At 33.9% G+C, this 19,240-nt stretch overlaps 2 pseudogenes; one reads left to right on the forward strand and one right to left on the reverse strand.

Moving 5' to 3' along the window:
• The window catches only part of LOC124941792, a 25,576-nt pseudogene extending 9,046 nt beyond the window's left edge, over positions 1-16,530 (forward strand).
• Positions 16,531-17,642: 1,112 nt separating this feature from the next.
• Positions 17,643-18,944, reverse strand: LOC124941803 (annotated as a pseudogene).
• Between the last annotated feature and the right edge of the window lie 296 nt (positions 18,945-19,240).

The following is a 19,240-nucleotide window of genomic DNA, read 5'->3' on the forward strand; positions in this document are numbered from 1 at the left end:
TCAAACAAAATATTTCAGTAATGTATGTATTCAGTTTAGCTAGTTTGGTTGATGAATTTTCAAGTCAAGTTTATCTTCATCACTGTATATCTTCTGAACGGGTTGTCTAAAGAAGTGCACGAGTAGACGTCATTCAGCTTCTATAGACGGGTTGTCTGAAGAAGTGCGCGAGCATACATCGTCTAACTTCATCATATGGGTTGTCTAAAAAAGTGCGCGAGTAGACGTCGTCCAACTTCATCAGACGAGTTATCTGAAGAAGTGCGTGTTTAGACGTCTTGCTTCAATTATCGTCTGAAGAAGCATCTATTTAACTACTCAACTCATCATCTTGGCAATCAAAATTATTCATTATCAACCGTCTTCCAAGACAGCTTAACACGCTATAACTACTTGTCTACCACGTATTCAATTATTCCTCCAACCTACGTTCTGTACTATCCCGTACACCACGTTCTTCTTAATATTATATAATACGATCCAAAACGTCACGATCAAACGTATATACTCTGATGTACGATCATGTATTCATGGCGTGCGTCCAATAGATAGTTGACACATGTTCAAAAGGAAGATTCGACCATTAGAGCACTTCTTTATAAAAGGTGATCCGAGGACAACGACGGATCGCTCTTGGGCTTAGCTACAATCTCGCAATCTCGGTCTCTCTCACGAACACCTTGTAGGAATTAAGAATTACTAAGCGCTACGATTACGCTCGCTCTAAGATCATTATGTAATTCATCTACTGTTCTTTCTTTGTGAAATTTTAGTATTGTAAGTTGAATAGGGTTTGTTTGTTTAACAAAGTGTTATCTAGAAGTTCAAAAATAGGTAGTTGTTAAGTCATGTGTGTCTGATCGGGTTTGTGTAGTGTTTATACAATCAAAGCCTTCTTGTGAAAATTCTTCTGAAAATAGGAAAATGGGTGACGTAGGAGTTTTTATCTCTGAACATCCATAAAACTCCGTGTGTTATTTAACTTTCCGCATTGTTCAATCGTTTATCTGCCGCTTCAAATCGAACAAACATTTCCACACTTGATTCCGTTCAAGAGCTTACAAAGATTTGTGAAGAATAGAAACAAATTATTAATCTCTAACAGGATTAAAATCGAATTAAAAAGTCTTAAGTTGTCAATTATATTTAGAACAAGTTCCATTCTTTCACAGTTTCATTATGGAAGAAAGATTAAATCTTGTAAATATGAATTTTTGTAAGTCCCATTTGTCAGAGATTGTGAGTTTGTGAGTGGCACCTCTAAAATTGCTATGACGGTTAATTATAGTTGAAACTGATAAGGTTGTCATACTTGTCTCATTTTTATAGCAAGTTAGATTAAACCTCCATTTGGTATTAATCATGAAGATATTGGAAAATCCAACATTGTAACCTCTTTGATATAATTGATTATCTTAAAACAGATAATTTCTAAATAGGTATTTCATATCCACTATAAATTTTCCAAATATTATTGTAAATTATTTTTAAATTTAACTTTATTTTATTATCATCCTTTTTTTTTTTGTCGTTATTGAATATGCAAAAGGAAATTGGTTTTTGAATTATCGTTCACGTGGGTCTAGGAGAAAATACTTGCCCAATTCATTATATGTTTGATAAATTATAATAGAGATAATTTCAAGGGTGGGATAATTATTTCAAACTAGCATGTAGTCCGTGTATTTGCACAAGTAATGATATAAAAATCCATGAAAAAATTACGTTAGAAATGTGAGTTTATAATTTAATTTAATATTTTTTTTATCTAATTATTAAAAAATATGACAAAACTTATCTTTATCCAATCGTTTATTTAAAATTGATTTGTTATTTTTTTAAACCTATTCAAAATCATATAAATTGAAAATATTCATTAGGTGAAAATAAAAGTAATTTCTTTAAAACAAATTTTCAAAAAATTTTGGATCAAATTATCAATTAAATATAAAGTTCTACTGGGTCTAATATTACCTATTATTATATACTTATTTGAAAAAATAAGAATATTAAAAAAATCATCTGACCAATTCATTTAAGTTTTTATAATTTTTATTCGATTACACCTTTAGGCATAAACCCTTAAGTTTTATCACCAAGGTTTGTGTTACTTAAGCCGACATTCTCTCCATGGACAAACCCTTAGGTTTTCTCAAGGAAACATTCTCGTTTCCGAGGGATTCAAACCCTGGTCTTTAGTATGAAATGTTAATAGTTTAACCGCTAGACCACATATGATTGTTGAAATAATTTTATAATTTTATGTATATATATATATATATATATTATAAGTTAGATTTTAAATAATTATATAATTATCTATTGGGATTAATATTACTTATTATTATATACTAATTTGAAAAAATAAAAATATTAAAAAAAATTAACTAACTAATCATTTAAATTTTTAGATATCTATAATAATTTTGATTATTTAATAATCAAATTCTAGGGTGCATTCTTAAATATTCTTGGGCATGATCCTAAGCCCTAAATCACCCTTCGTGGACGAACTCTTAGGATTTTTCTCCAATGTTTGCTTTACTCTAAGCCGGAATTCCTTTTATGGACAAACTCTTAGGTTTTTATCACAAATGTTTGCATTACTGAAGCCAACATTTCCTCCATTAACGAACCCTTAGATTTTTTTCACCAATGTTTGCGTTACTCAATCCAACATTCTCACTTCCGTTTCAACTACTACGGTTGACAAACTCAGATATAATAATTACTTATTTTTAGGGTTTTACTTATTTTGTTAGGTTGCAAGTTCGAAACATACATATAACATTTTTATTTTATTTTTAACCATTTTAAGTTTATGGGCGGGTCAACCTACAATCCGACCCAAGTATCCATTTACTCTCACATATATCGTCAAATTAACCACAGCTCTCGATCCAGCAATCCGGACACTTTAAAAATTAAGCATCATTATATATATATATATATATATATATATATATTAGTTAGTTAAAAAGTTGAATTTATTTTGATAAAATATCCCGCGTTCATCTAATTTTAGTGTTTAATTTAAAATTTAAAGTTTTATTAGTCTATTTGGTTAAAAGGATGTACTTGTTTTGTTAGGTTGCAAGTTCGAAACATACATATAACATTTTTAATTTTATTTTTAACTATTTTAAGTTTATGGGCGGGTCAACCCACAATCAAACTCAAGTATCCCTTTAATCTCACATATATATCCAAATTAACCACAACTCTCGACCCAACAATTTAGATACTTTAAAAAGTAAGAATCATTATATATATATATATTAGTTAATTAAAAAGTTGAACTTATATTGTTAAAATGTCTCACGTTCATCTAATTTGGTGTTGAATTTAACATATAAAATGTTATTAGCCTAGTTGGTTAAAGGGTTGTACTTGTTTTTGTTAGGTTTCAAGTTCAAAACATAAGTATAATATTTTAAATTTTTTAACCGTTTTAAATTTATTGGTGGGAGGGTTAACCCACAATCCAACTCAAATATCCATTTACTCTCACATATATATCCAAATTAACCACAGCTCCCGATCCGACAATGAGGATACTTTAAAAATTAAACATAATTATATATATATATAGATTAGTTAGTTAAAAAGTTAAACTTATATGTTAAAATGTTCCGCGTTCATCTAATTTTGTGTTGATTTTAAAATATAAAGTGTTATTATCCTAATTGGTTAAAGAGTTGTACTTGTTTTGTTAAGTTGCAAGTTCGAAACATACATATAGCATTTTTAATTTAATTTTTAACCGTTTTAAGTTTATGGGTGGGTCAACCCAAAATCCCATTCAAGTATCCATTTACTTTCACATATATATCCAAACTAACCATAGCTCTCGACTCGACAATTCAGACACTTATAGTGTTAAAATGTCCCGTGTTCATATAATTTGGTGTTGAATTTAACATATAAAATGTTATTAGCCTAGTTGGTTAAAATGTTATACTTGTTTGTTATGTTACAAGTTCCAAACATATATGTTACCGTTTTAAGTTTATGGGCGGGGGCGGGTTAACCCACAATTCGACCCAAATATCTATATATTCTCACATATATATCTAAATTAACCACAACTCTTCACCCGACAATACAAAAACTTTAAAGATTAAACAGCAATATATATATATATATAAATTATCTTAATTTTAACATGATGACAATTTAACAGTTTATCTTTCTCATTAATTATTGGTCTTTTTATAGGGACTATTAGTACAGACCAGATCTTCTGCTACCAATTTTCCTGTTCCCCTGTTGCGGACCAATCAAAATGCAGGATTATTATTATATTAATAAATCAAAGTTGGATTGAAAGGAAGAGAGAGAACCCGGAACCCGGATTCAATTCTGGGTTCAGCATAAACGCACTTAAACGGAATGTAGAGTTAAAGTATTGAGTGAAGAATACTTCTCTCCAGGTGCCATGTAAAACATAATGTAGAGATACAATATTGAGTGAAGCATACTTCTCTCCAGGCGCCATGTAAAAAGTGAAGCATACTTCACTTCAATTAGTTTATATGCCTAAGGTTAATGTAAAACTTCCAACACATCAATGTAAAGACATTTTAGCGTTTATGTAAAAACATTAATTCATTCATGTATGTAAACCCATTGGAGAATGTGGAGAGACTGTTTTTAGTGAAGCATACTTCACTCCAAACTCCATGTAAAACGGAAGTGAAACATACTTCACTTTAAGCGTCATGTAAAGCGAAAGTGAAGCATACTTCATTTTAAGAGACATATAAAACAAAAGTGAAGCATACTTCGCTCCAAGCGCCATGTAAAAAGGAAGTGAAGCATACTTCACTTCAAGCGCCATGTAAAACAGAAGTGAAGCGTACTTCTCTCCAGGTGCCATGTAAAATAGAAGAGAAGCATACTTCACTTCAAGCGACATATAAAACAGAAGTGAAGCATACTTCGCTCCAAGCGCCATGTAAAACTGATGTGAAACATACTTTACTTCAAGCGCCATGTAAAACAGAAGTGAAGCATACTTCACTTCAAGCGCCATGTAAAACAGAAGTGAAGCATTTTTCACTTCAATTAGTTTATATGCCTAGAGGTTCATGTAAAACCTCTAACACATAAATGTAAAGATATTTTAGCTTTAATGTAAAAACATTTATTCATTCATGTATGTAAACCCATTAGAGAATGTGGAGAGACTGTTTTTAGTGAAGCATACTTCACTCCAAGCGCCATGTAAAACGGAAGTGAAGCATACTTCAATTTAAACGCCATGTAAAACGGAAGTGAAGCATACTTCACTTTAAGCGACATATAAAATAGAAGTGAAGCATACTTCGCTCCAAGCGCCATGTAAAATGGAAGTGAAGCATACTTGACTTCAAGCGCCATGTAAAACAGAAGTGAAGCATACTTCTCTCTAGGTGCCATATAAAACAGAATGTAGAGATACAATATTAAGTGAAACATACTTCTCTCCAGGCGCCATGTAAAATGGAAGAGAAGCATACTTCACTTAAGGCCACATATAAAACAGAAGTGAAGCATATTTCGCTCCAAGCGCCATGTAAAATAGAAATGAAGCATACTTCACTTCAAGCGACATATAAAACAGAAGTGAAGCATACTTCGCTCCAAGCGCCATGTAAAATGGAAGTGAAACATACTTTACTTCAAGCGCCATGTAAAACAGAAGTGAAGCATACTTCACTTCAAGCGCCATGTAAAACAGAAGTGAAGCATATTTCATTTCAATTAGTTTATATGCCTAGAGGTTCATGTAAAACCTCCAACACATAAATGTAAAGATATTTTAGCGTTAATGTAAAAACATTTATTCATTCATTTATGTAAACCCATTAGAGAATGTGGAGAGACTGTTTTCAGTGAAGCATACTTCATTTTAAGAGACATATAAAACAAAAGTGAAGCATACTTCGCTCCAAGCGCCATGTAAAAAGGAAGTGAAGCATACTTCACTTCAAGCGCCATGTAAAACAGAAGTGAAGCGTACTTCTCTCCAGGTGCCATGTAAAATAGAAAAGAAGCATACTTCACTTCAAGCGACATATAAAACAGAAGTGAAGCATACTTCGCTCCAAGCGCCATGTAAAACTGATGTGAAACATACTTTACTTCAAGCGCCATGTAAAACAGAAGTGAAGCATACTTCACTTCAAGCGCCATGTAAAACAGAAGTGAAACATACTTTACTTCAAGCGCCATGTAAAACAGAAGTGAAGCATACTTCACTTCAAGCGCCATGTAAAACAGAAGTGAAGCATTTTTCACTTCAACTAGTTTATATGCCTAGAGGTTCATGTAAAACCTCCAACACATAAATGTAAAGATATTTTAGCTTTAATGTAAAAACATTTATTCATTCATGTATGTAAACCCATTAGAGAATGTGGAGAGACTGTTTTCAGTGAAGCATACTTCACTCCAAGCGCAATGTAAAACGGAAGTGAAGCATACTTCACTTTAAACGCCATGTAAAACGGAAGTGAAGCATACTTCACTTTAAGCGACATATAAAATAGAAGTGAAGCATACTTCGCTTCAAACGCCATGTAAAATGGAAGTGAAGCATACTTGACTTCAAGCGCCATGTAAAACAGAAGTGAAGCATACTTCTCTCTAGGTGCCATATAAAATAGAATGTAGAGATACAATATTAAGTGAAACATACTTCTCTCCAGGCGCCATGTAAAATGGAAGAGAAGCATACTTCACTTAAGGCCACATATAAAACAGAAGTGAAGCATATTTCGCTCCAAGCGCCATGTAAAATAGAAAAGAAGCATACTTCACTTCAAGCGACATATAAAACAGAAGTGAAGCATACTTCGCTCCAAGCGCCATGTAAAATGGAAGTGAAACATACTTTACTTCAAGCGCCATGTTAAACAGAAGTGAAGCATACTTCACTTCAAGCGCCATGTAAAACAGAAGTGAAGCATATTTCATTTCAATTAGTTTATATGCCTAGAGGTTCATGTAAAACCTCCAACACATAAATGTAAAGATATTTTAGCGTTAATGTAAAAACATTTATTCATTCATTTATGTAAACCCATTAGAGAATGTGGAGAGACTGTTTTCAGTGAAGCATACTTCACTCCAAGCGCCATGTAAAACGGAAGTGAAGCATACTTCACTTTAAGCGCCATGTAAAACGGAAGTGAAGCATACTTCACTCCAAGCGCCATGTAAAATGGAAATGAAGCATACTTCACTTCAAGCGCCATGTAAAACAGAAGTGAAGCATACTTCTCTCCAGGTGCTATGTAAAACAGAATGTAGAGATACAATATTGAGTGAAACATACTTCTCTCCAGGCGCCATGTAAAAAGTGAAGCATACTTCACTTTAATTAGTTTATATGGCTAGAGGTTCATGTAAAACCTTTAACACGTCAATATAAAGACATTTTAGCGTTCATGTAAAAACATTTATTCATTCATGTATGTAAACCCATTGGAGAATGTGAAGAAACTGTTTTCAGTGAAGCATACTTCACTCCAAGCGTCAGGTAAAACGGAAGTGAAGCATGCTTCACTTTAATCGCCATGTAAAACGGAAGTGAAGCATACTTCACTTTAAGCGCCATGTAAAACAGAAGTGAAGCATACTTCGCTCCAAGCGCCATGTAAAATGGAAGTGAAGCATACTTCACTTCAAGCACCATGTAAAACAAAAGTGAAGCATACTTCTCTCCAGGTGCCATGTAAAACAGAATATAGAGATACAATATTGAGTGAAGCATACTTTTCTCTAGGCGTCATTTAAAAGTGAAGCATACTTCACTTCAATTAGTTTATATGCCTAAAGGTTCATGTAAAACCTCCAACACATTAATGTAAAGACATTCTAAAGTTCATGTAAAAATAGTTATTCATTCATGTATGTAAATCCATTGAAGAATGTTGAGAGACTGTTTTCAGTGAAGCATAGTTCACTCCAAGTGCCATGTAAAACGGAAGTGAAGCATACTTCACTTTAAGCGGCATGTAAAACGGAAGTGAAACATACTTCACTTTAAGCGACATATAAAACATAAGTGAAGCATACTTCGCTCCAAGCGCCATGTAAAACGGAAGTGAAGCATACTTGACTTTAAACGACATATAAAACAGAAGCGAAGCATACTTCGCTCCAAGCGCCATGTAAAACGGAAGTGAATCATACTTCACTTCAAGTGCCATGTAAAACAGAAGTGAAGCATACTTCTCCAAGCGCCATGTAAAACGGAAGTGAAGCATACTTCACTTCAAGCGCCATGTAAAACAAAAGTGAAGCATACTTCACTTTAATTAGTTTATATGCCTAGAGGTTCATGTAAAACCTCCAACACATCAATGTAAAGACATTTTAGCGTTCATATAAAAACATTTATTCATTCATGTATGTAAACCCATTGGAGAATGTGGAGAGACTATTTTCACTGAAGCATACTTCACTTCAAGCGCCATGTAAAATAGAAGTGAAACATACTTCACTAAAAGCGCCATGTAAAACGGAAATGAAGCATACTTCACTTTAAGAGAAATATAAAACAGAAGTGAAGCATACTTCGCTCAAAACGCCATGTAAAATGGAAGTGAAGCATACTTCACTTCAAACGCACATATTAAGGTATAAAACAATTTTTCCTGCTGCAAATTCTTTTATAATATATATAAACCCTAATATCATTTTATATTATAAAAACTTACTTCCGATTCATCTCTCTCTCTCTTCAAGCTTCTGCCTCTTTTCATGGCGATTCGAATCCGGCTCCCCGTCTTCCAAAATTTTTTTTGTCAAGAAGATCAAAAATCAGTCTAAAAAATTGTACGTACACCAAAATCGTTAAGTTTTCTTTGTATTTATGAAACCCTAGGATTACGTACGCACAATAAGGTCGTTATTTCGTTCATATTTAGGAAACTCTACTCCGAAAATGTCACGTTCAATGAAAATCCTTCGTATTTAGGAAAATCTACTTAAGGTTAGGTTCAATTACGGTTTTGTATATTATTTCCACGAAACCCTAGTTATTGATGTAGAAAAACTTATTTTTGTTATTAACGAAACATATTTTTTGAATGTGTAAGCAACAAACAACGAAATCGTCCCAAAAACTATAGGCAAAGAATTAATTTTTTGCCTCAGTTAAATATAATGGACATGAGAAGGAGTATATATGTTGTGAGATATGTGGGAATTTAGGGTATAATGAATGTTTATTATTTGTTTTACTGCGATTCTTAGCGACATATATAAGATAAGATCATTATGCCCGTCTATCTATCATTTTATTAGATATATGTTATCAATAATAATCTACTTTAGGTATATCAAGTCTCTTTACAAAGATGAAAATTTTTTCTACTTCATCTCTTCAATAATAACAGAAAGGCGTTTGTTGGCTAATGCACTTAAGGACACAGATAACCAACATTTTGTATTGCTTTGTGACAGGTGAGTCGGATTGGTTTGTCTCCTATATATCATGATTTCATATCCTTGAGGAACATGCTGATCAATTTTTGTTTTGTTTTCTTTTGCAGTTGTATACCGTTGCATGATTTTAAATACGTCTACCGCTATTTGATAAATTCAAATATCAGTTTCATTGACAGGTATGTGACATGTTTTTAGTCATATATATTACAAGTACAAAATCATATACATTCAATTGCCTTTGAATTTGAATTATAATTCCAATTTCGATTCTGATTGAAGAAAACATAGCCATATTTCTTTAGAGGGTTATTTATTATGGTTGGTATCTGATTAAACATTTTTTTTGTTTTCCTTTAGTGATGCATGTTCTTTGTGTGTCCAGCTTTGACGATCCTAGGCCACATGGAATCGATAGATATTGATAGAAAAATTAAGTAGATTAATTTTAAACCGGTCACACATTACAATTTTTAAATATTTATTCTAAATAATCAAAAAGGGAAAAATTGTTAGAAAATAATTGTTAATACTTATGAAAGGTTTAATGAATAAATAAATTAAGTTCAAATAAAAATGTTAAACCGCTAAAACATATCAAAATTGAAAGCGACACAAGTTACGGAAATCTTAGAGAGATAAAGAAATCTTACGAACGATCCAAAACCGGTGTGTCATAAACCGAAAGATTTGTGTGTGTGTTTGTGTTGTATTTGTGCATTACATCAAGAGTGAGTTGGTGTAACCGGCGAGTAGCGAGTTGGGCTCGACCAGCATTGTAATTGTTGTAACGTTGAAAGTTAGTGGAGATCCTTCTCATAACCTGAGAAGAAGGGGTGACGTAGGAGGGTTTGCTCCGAACATCCATAAAAAATCTTGTCTCGTGTTATTTCCTTCATTTACTGCTTACTCACTTAACCTAACCAAAATCAGTCTTACTTCTTATATCAAAAACCGGTCCACTCATATCTCTAAAACCTACTCCTTCTAAACATCATCTAAGTTACATACGTTTCTTCAGACTGAAATAGACATTTTCGCCCTTGAACCCGGTTCAAGAGTCTGTGACAGTTTGCGAAGTACTGAGAACGGTTATAGTCTCTAACCGGACTATCACCAAAGTGTTGTGTGTTGTGTAAGCGGCCACCCTTCCAGAAACACCCCGGTCCTCCAAGGGCGTCCCCGATCCTAACAAGTGGTATCAGAGCGAGGTTCTTAGCACTCAAGCAACCGAAGAAGATGGGAAGCATGACCCACAGCGATAGGCCATTTATGCTAAACATTGAGGCATTTAGCGGCTGGAAGGTTCAGATGTATTTACATCTGATCACGTTGGATGATGAAATGAGCACCATCCTAAAGGAGGGTCCGATAAAGATTAACAAGGAGACGGAAGAATGGACGGCTGAAGATCGAAGAAGAAACAACCTAGACAACCATTGCATGAGACATATTTTCAAATCTTTGAACAACAACACTTTCGAGAAAGTCATGGAATGCAATACGGGAAAAGAAGTGTGGGAAAAGTTGATCCAACTATTTGAAGGTAGTGATCAAACAAAGGAGAACCAGAAAGAACAGAAGGTTCTAATGGTTTCTGAAAGCAAGGGAAAATGGGCCGATAGCGATTCGGACGACTCATCATCTAGCGACAATGATGATAAAGTTGAAACCTGTTTCACGACTAAGAAAGAATCTGAGGTATTTGATCTCTCCTTTGATGATTTTACACGAGATGATCTAATTGCTGCACTAAATGACATGGTCATTAAGTATAGAAAACTGTCAAAATCCCTTAATCAAACTATTTCAAAAATTAAATCTGATAGTTCAAAATGTTCATCTCAAATCAAAGAGGTTGATGTTTCAATAAATGAGATCTCATCTGTGAATGAGAAACTCAAGGAAGAAATTATAAGTTATAATGTTTTAACTTCAAAGGATGGTATAATTTATGAGAAGCCAACTTCAAGCTGGCTGAAACCTGGGAGAAGGACAGCCAGTTTGTATGACAAGGAAAAACTTGACCGAAAATCAAGAAATGTTTACCGAAAATCAACCTTTAAAGTTAAATCATCAGCAGGTAGATATACTATACATACACACAACGGAAAATCCATCAAAATAATCAAAGTATGGATTCCCAAGGGATTAATAAGCCACGGACCCAAAGAAAAATGGGGACCAGATTTTCTATTGTCTATGAATGTAGGTAAATCAAGACAGGAGCTTCGAAGAGACAGCATTGCATCCGGACAACCGGTTGCTGACGAACACATCACATGAAGGGAACAAGAATGAAATGGCTAACATCCTCACAAAGCCACTTCTCGAGTCTATGTTTTCTTCCCTAAGAAATATTTTAGAATTGTTAGATTACAAAATTTGAAGAAAAATTGTTAGAAAATAAAGTTCTCCTTAAACTAAACCGTTTTTCCAAAAAACCGGCCAAACAAATATAAGTTTTTTTTTTTTAAAAAAAAAGGCCAAACAAATATAAGTTTTTTAAAAAACCGGCCAAACAAATATAAGTTTTTTAAAAACCGGCCAACAATTACAAGTTTTGAATATTTATTCTAAATAATCAAAAAGGGATAAATTGTTAGAAAAATTAAGTAAGTTAATTTTAACCCGGCCACACATTACAATTTTTTAATATTTATTCTAAATAATAAAAAATGGAGAAATTGATAGAAAAATTAAGTAGATTAATTTTAAACCGGTCACACATTACAATTTTTAAATATTTATTCTAAATAATCAAAAAGGGAAAAATTGTTAGAAAATAATTGTTAATACTTATGAAAGGTTTAATGAATAAATAAATTAAGTTCAAATAAAAATGTTAAACCGCTAAAACATATCAAAATTGAAAGCGACACAAGTTACGGAAATCTTAGAGAGATAAAGAAATCTTACGAACGATCCAAAACCGGTGTGTCATAAACCGGAAGATTTGTGTGTGTGTTTGTGTTGTATTTGTGCATTACATCAAGAGTGAGTTGGTGTAACCGGCGAGTAGCGAGTTGGGCTCGACCAGCATTGTAATTGTTGTAACGTTGAAAGTTAGTGGAGATCCTTCTCATAACCTGAGAAGAAGGGGTGACGTAGGAGGGTTTGCTCCGAACATCCATAAAAAATCTTGTCTCGTGTTATTTCCTTCATTTACTGCTTACTCACTTAACCTAACCAAAATCAGTCTTACTTCTTATATCAAAAACCGGTCCACTCATATCTCTAAAACCTACTCCTTCTAAACATCATCTAAGTTACATACGTTTCTTCAGACTGAAATAGACATTTTCGCCCTTGAACCCGGTTCAAGAGTCTGTGACAGTTTGCGAAGTACTGAGAACGGTTATAGTCTCTAACCGGACTATCACCAAAGTGTTGTGTGTTGTGTAAGCGGCCACCCTTCCAGAAAAACCCCGGTCCTCCAAGGGCGTCCCCGATCCTAACAAGTGGTATCAGAGCGAGGTTCTTAGCACTCAAGCAACCGAAGAAGATGGGAAGCATGACCCACAGCGATAGGCCACTTATGCTAAACATTGAGGCATTTAGCGGCTGGAAGGTTCAGATGTATTTACATCTGATCACGTTGGATGATGAAATGAGCACCATTCTAAAGGAGGGTCCGATAAAGATTAACAAGGAGACGGAAGAATGGACGGCTGAAGATCGAAGAAGAAACAACCTAGACAACCATTGCATGAGACATATTTTCAAATCTTTGAACAACAACACTTTCGAGAAAGTCATGGAATGCAATACGGGAAAAGAAGTGTGGGAAAAGTTGATCCAACTATTTGAAGGTAGTGATCAAACAAAGGAGAACCAGAAAGAACAGAAGGTTCTAATGGTTTCTGAAAGCAAGGGAAAATGGGCCGATAGCGATTCGGACGACTCATCATCTAGCGACAATGATGATAAAGTTGAAACCTGTTTCACGACTAAGAAAGAATCTGAGGTATTTGATCTCTCCTTTGATGATTTTACACGAGATGATCTAATTGCTGCACTAAATGACATGGTCATTAAGTATAGAAAACTGTCAAAATCCCTTAATCAAACTATTTCAAAAATTAAATCTGATAGTTCAAAATGTTCATCTCAAATCAAAGAGGTTGATGTTTCAATAAATGAGATCTCATCTGTGAATGAGAAACTCAAGGAAGAAATTATAAGTTATAATGTTTTAACTTCAAAGGATGGGATAATTTATGAGAAGCCAACTTCAAGCTGGCTGAAACCTGAGAGAAGGACAGCCAGTTTGTATGACAAGGAAAAACTTGACCGAAAATCAAGAAATGTTTACCGAAAATCAACCTTTAAAGTTAAATCATCAGCAGGTAGATATACTATACATACACACAACGGAAAATCCATCAAAATAATCAAAGTATGGATTCCCATGGGATTAATAAGCCACGGACCCAAAGAAAAATGGGGACCAGATTTTCTATTGTCTATGAATGTAGGTAAATCAAGACAGGAGCTTGGAAGAGACAGCATTGCATCCGGACAACCGGTTGCTGACGAACACATCACATGAAGGGAACAAGAATGAAATGGCTAACATCCTCACAAAGCCACTTCTCGAGTCTATGTTTTCTTCCCTAAGAAATATTTTAGAATTGTTAGATTACAAAATTTGAAGAAAAATTGTTAGAAAATAAAGTTCTCCTTAAACTAAACCGTTTTTCCAAAAAACCGGCCAAACAAATATAAGTTTTTTTTTTAAAAAAAAAAGGCCAAACAAATATAAGTTTTTTAAAAAACCGGCCAAACAAATATAAGTTTTTTAAAAACCGGCCAACAATTACAAGTTTTGAATATTTATTCTAAATAATCAAAAAGGGATAAATTGTTAGAAAAATTAAGTAAGTTAATTTTAACCCGGCCACACATTACAATTTTTTAATATTTATTCTAAATAATAAAAAAGGGAGAAATTGATAGAAAAATTAAGTAGATTAATTTTAAACCGGTCACACATTACAATTTTTGAATATTTATTCTAAATAATCAAAAAGGGAGAAATTGTTAGAAAATAATTGTTAATACTTATGAAAGGTTTAATGAATAAATAAATTAAGTTCAAATAAAAATGTTAAACCGCTAAAACATATCAAAATTGAAAGCGATACAAGTTACGAAAATCTTAGAGAGATAAAGAAATCTTACGAACGATCCAAAACCGGTGTGTCATAAACCGGAAGATTTGTGTGTGTGTGTTTGTGTTGTATTTGTGCATTACATCAAGAGTGAGTTGGTGTAACCGGCGAGTAGCGAGTTGGGCTCGACCGACATTGTAATTGTTGTAACGTTGAAAGTTAGTGGAGATCCTTCTCATAACCTAAGAAGAAGGGGTGACGTAGGAGGGTTTGCTCCGAACATCCATAAAAAATCTTGTCTCGTGTTATTTCCTTCATTTACTGCTTACTCACTTAACCTAACCAAAATCATGTATATGGGAATATAGACATTTATCCCCCCGAAGTGTTCTTTCTCTATGGAAAGTCGGAGGAAGAGCGACAACCAAATGGAATCGGTAACGACGAGGCAAGCAAAAGGAAGCCCCCTCATTTTAAAGTGTCTCACGGTGATATAATATCTTTTCAATCAAATGATGCGAGAACCCGCGGTCTCCTTGATCAGCTCCTGTGTATGTATAGAAAGAAGGGTTAGAGATAAAATGTAACTTGGCCTCTTGGGATGTGAGCCACCACCCAAAGGAATATTTTGTCATAGAAGAAAATGAATCACAGGAGAAAAAAGACAGCGTAGACGATAGATTCATCGGATAAAGAGTAAGAACGGAAACGAAGACACTCGAATCAGACGCAGTGGCAATCTATTAATCCTTATATCAAAAACCGGTCCACTCATATCTCTAAAACCTACTCCTTCTAAACATCATCTAAGTCGCATATGTTGCTTCAGACTGAAACAGACATTTCCGCCATTGAACCCGGTTCAAGAGTCTGTGACAGTTTGCGAAGTGCTGAGAACGGTTATAGTCTCTAACCGGACTATCACCTAAGTGTTGTGTGTTGTGTAAGCGACCACCCTTCTAGAAACACCCCGGTCCTCCAAGTGCGTCCCCGATCCTAACAGATATACAAAGCACATGTTACCTGAAATTGAGAAGAAATATTTTCGAAAGGGTTCGTAGGTAATGTGAAACTCTTAAGATGTTTAAGTATTCAGGCTTGGCTTCTATAATGTAGATCAAACTCATCCAAAGATAAATTTTGTTGTTTACATGCTCTTCAGATGTTGCTTAAATGATTTTATTTATCAGTGGTTCACAATGAAGCGTCAACATGCAATTGTGGTGATGGCTGACAGTCTGTATTATAATATATTCTAGGATTACTACAAGGTAATTTTTACTCTAAATAGTTGTAACAAATTGAGAATATTGGGCTAACTCGGATGTTGTCCCATCTTTATACAGCTGGGATTTGATGGAAGGAACTGTTATTCTGATGAGTATTACCTGCCCACATTTTTCTATGTGAGGGAGAATAATATTTTTCTTCCTGAACTCGATGAATCAACATCACCTTTAAGATTATAATTTCTTATTTCAATTATTTTACCATGTATTATTGTATAGATGCTTGATTCCGGTGGGATTTCCAATTGGTCAGTAACCCACGTTGATTGGTCTGAAAGAAAATGGCGTCCAAAATCATACGAAGCACAAGATATTACTTATGAACTCTTGAAGAATATCACTGTAGGATTTACAATGTACATCTTTATTGGCTGTCTTCTGTTAATAATAATAATAATAATATGACTTGTTTTCTTGTTGTTGCAATCGATTGATGTAAGTGTGCATGAAACAAGTGATGAAAGAGTACGTGTTAAGATTTTTTACTTTATTTTTTTTCATTTGGAGGCGAATTTGTAAAGAAAATAAGATCGTGTGATGTGCTGTGTTGCAGAGGGTTCAACAACTGAGAGCTTGCATATGGAACGGAATGCAGAGACCTTGTACTTGTTTGGAAGGAAATTTATGCCTGAAGCACTTGATAACTTGATGGATCTTTTCTCAAATTACACATCATCAGTATAAATGGGTAAACCATCATCGTTTTTTAATTCTTTGGTTGGGTCAATGTCAACAACAATTGGTTGGTTTATGACCATCAATCACCACCTTCATTCTTCCTTCTTTTGTGTAGCTAAGCTTATGAGTATGTTGTATTATCGGATGGAGTGTATTATTTTTTTCTCTCTTAATTATCATGAACTTTAATGATAGATTCTAAATGTGTCCTAAACTTTGATGATTTATTCAAGGGGAGTATAATTCCCTTTCACTTTAAATAAGTTAATTGTGTGGTGATGTACTTTGTTGTTTGTATACCAGTCTCCACAAATTAATCTTCTTCTTCAGCTTCTATCTCAATAAAATTTACATTTCCTTCCCAGTTAGGGCACTCCCATTCAAAATGCCTAAACTTATTTCAGCCATAGCGCTTTAATCTATTAGGGATTTATCATAAGATCTTCCTTCATCTATACGAATCTCATGTATACTATCATAATGTTTGACAAAATCACAAGTACTAACTGATATGTAGTCTAATTAGTCTGCTCCCACTTATCATAAAGATGTTCTAAAGAATTTGGGTTGAATTCAATATATAAAGCGTTATTAATTTAGTTTGTTAGAAAATAACCGGTAACTATATTTGAGTTTGAACAATTATAAAATTAATTATTTATTAAAAAAAATCAAGAATCTCATATGAATATTGAAATATATATTAACTATATATGTATTAACAAATTAATAATACATTTTTTTTAATTCAAATTCATCTGTATTTCAATTTCACTTGTTTTCAAACAAAGCAGCCTGATATTTTTGTGTCCAATTTCCTTTTAATTCTGCTTGTAGTTTGTATTATTTCTACATTTCTTTCTTTTATGGACCACTCCTCCATAAAGTAAAAAATAATCATTTTAAGCTTAAGAAAAAAAAACATCCTCTCTTTATCTCTATACTAAGTCAGGATCCAACTGCCATCTCTGAAATGAGATTTAGAGGCCACAAATGTTGGATCTAAAAACTGGACATGATATGTGGGTCTAAATAACAAGTGTTAAAAGTGGGTTGAGATTGTAATAGTTAAGAGAATGAATTGAATACAGAATATACTGTTAAACCTAGCTAACCAAAAATGTCATTTTTCTTTCAGAAAAAGGTAACTTACCACAATACGAATAGTGATAGAGACTGCATATATTTGTAAAATGAAGAAAAAATGAACCAATCTTGTTAGTGATCTTCATAAATATTGATAACTATGATAGAAATTCAGGAGGAAACATGAAAAGAAGGTAACTGTGTAGTTATTCATCCTCTGGAAAATAGCTCTGCTGGTCAACACCGCACTGATAATGACACTTATACCTGGTTCAGTCGGCACAATGTCGGAAGCGCTTCTGGCTGCATCAGTGGCATCAGCAATCGCAATACCGATATCTGCCTTTTTGAGAGCTGGTGCATCATTAACACCATCGCCTGTCATTCCACAAATGTCCTTCTTTTCTTGCAGCTTCTTCACAATTTCATACTTGTGCTCTGTTAGGGAAGAAGAAGATGATCAATAATCAAGGGATATGAGAAGCTTGGTATCAAAAATAAGGAAAAGCATTTTTACCAGGGAAGACTCCAGCAAAACCATCGGCTTTTTCAATCAACTCTTCAACAGGAAGGGAAGCAATTCTTGAATCCTTATCTTGACCAAGTAGAGTGGCAGATGGATACATGTTTGTTCTCATTCCAAGTCTACGTCCAGTCTCCTTGGCAATAGCAAGTTGATCACCTGGGAAGGGAATGATGAACAAATAACACTTCTCTTCTATGAGACATAAAAACCATAACTTTAACTACATGTTATCATCTTGACATTTACACCAAGATTTAGAGCTCTTCGGATGGTTTCAGCACTATCATACCTTAGTGGATCAAAGAGCGGTAGGAGTCCAACAAATTGTCATGGACCACCTGCACTGTCTTTTTATTTCTCTGCAACTACATGAAATACAAAAGAAAGGACTTGATTGTTAGTTAATCATGCAAATGAATCACGTGGGAGATGATTAACTGAAATGATTATGAAGATTAGAAACCTGTCTTGCAACACCCAAAGAACGCAACCCACAGTCAACAAACTTATCAATAATGCTATGGACCTTCTTCTTCACATCCTCTTTGGCATTGCAAAGGGTTAAGATCTGTTTCCATGTAATAAAGACAAGAAGAAGATGATAAATAGCCGTGTTCTCTTCCATAAAAGTTGAAAAAAAATAAAAAAAAATAGAGGTACCTGTTTTGGGGCACCTTTACTAGCACGATTTCTAACAGAGAAATCGCATATGTACAACAACGAATCACTACACACTTCAGGAGATCCAATGTTGCATTAACATCATTCCAAAGACCACAAAGAACCTGCGACGCATCCCCTATCAAATGTCATTTTGCGAGATGATTGTAGAGGAGAATACTTTATCTTCAAATGTCAAGTGTTTGGGACGATTTCGTTGTTTGTTGTCTGTACATTCAAAAAATATGCTTCGTTAATAACAAAAATAAGTTTTTCCTACATTAGTAACTAGGGTTTCGTGGAAATAATATACAAAACTGTAATTAAACCCAACCCTAAGTAGGTTTTCCTAAATACGAAGGATTTTCATTGAACGTGACATTTTTGGAGTAGAGTTTCCTAAATATGAACGAAATAATAACCTCAATGTGCGTACGTAATCCTAGGGT

This window comes from Impatiens glandulifera, chromosome 1, assembly GCF_907164915.1.
Source record: "Impatiens glandulifera chromosome 1, dImpGla2.1, whole genome shotgun sequence".
Classification (NCBI taxonomy): domain Eukaryota; kingdom Viridiplantae; phylum Streptophyta; class Magnoliopsida; order Ericales; family Balsaminaceae; genus Impatiens; species Impatiens glandulifera.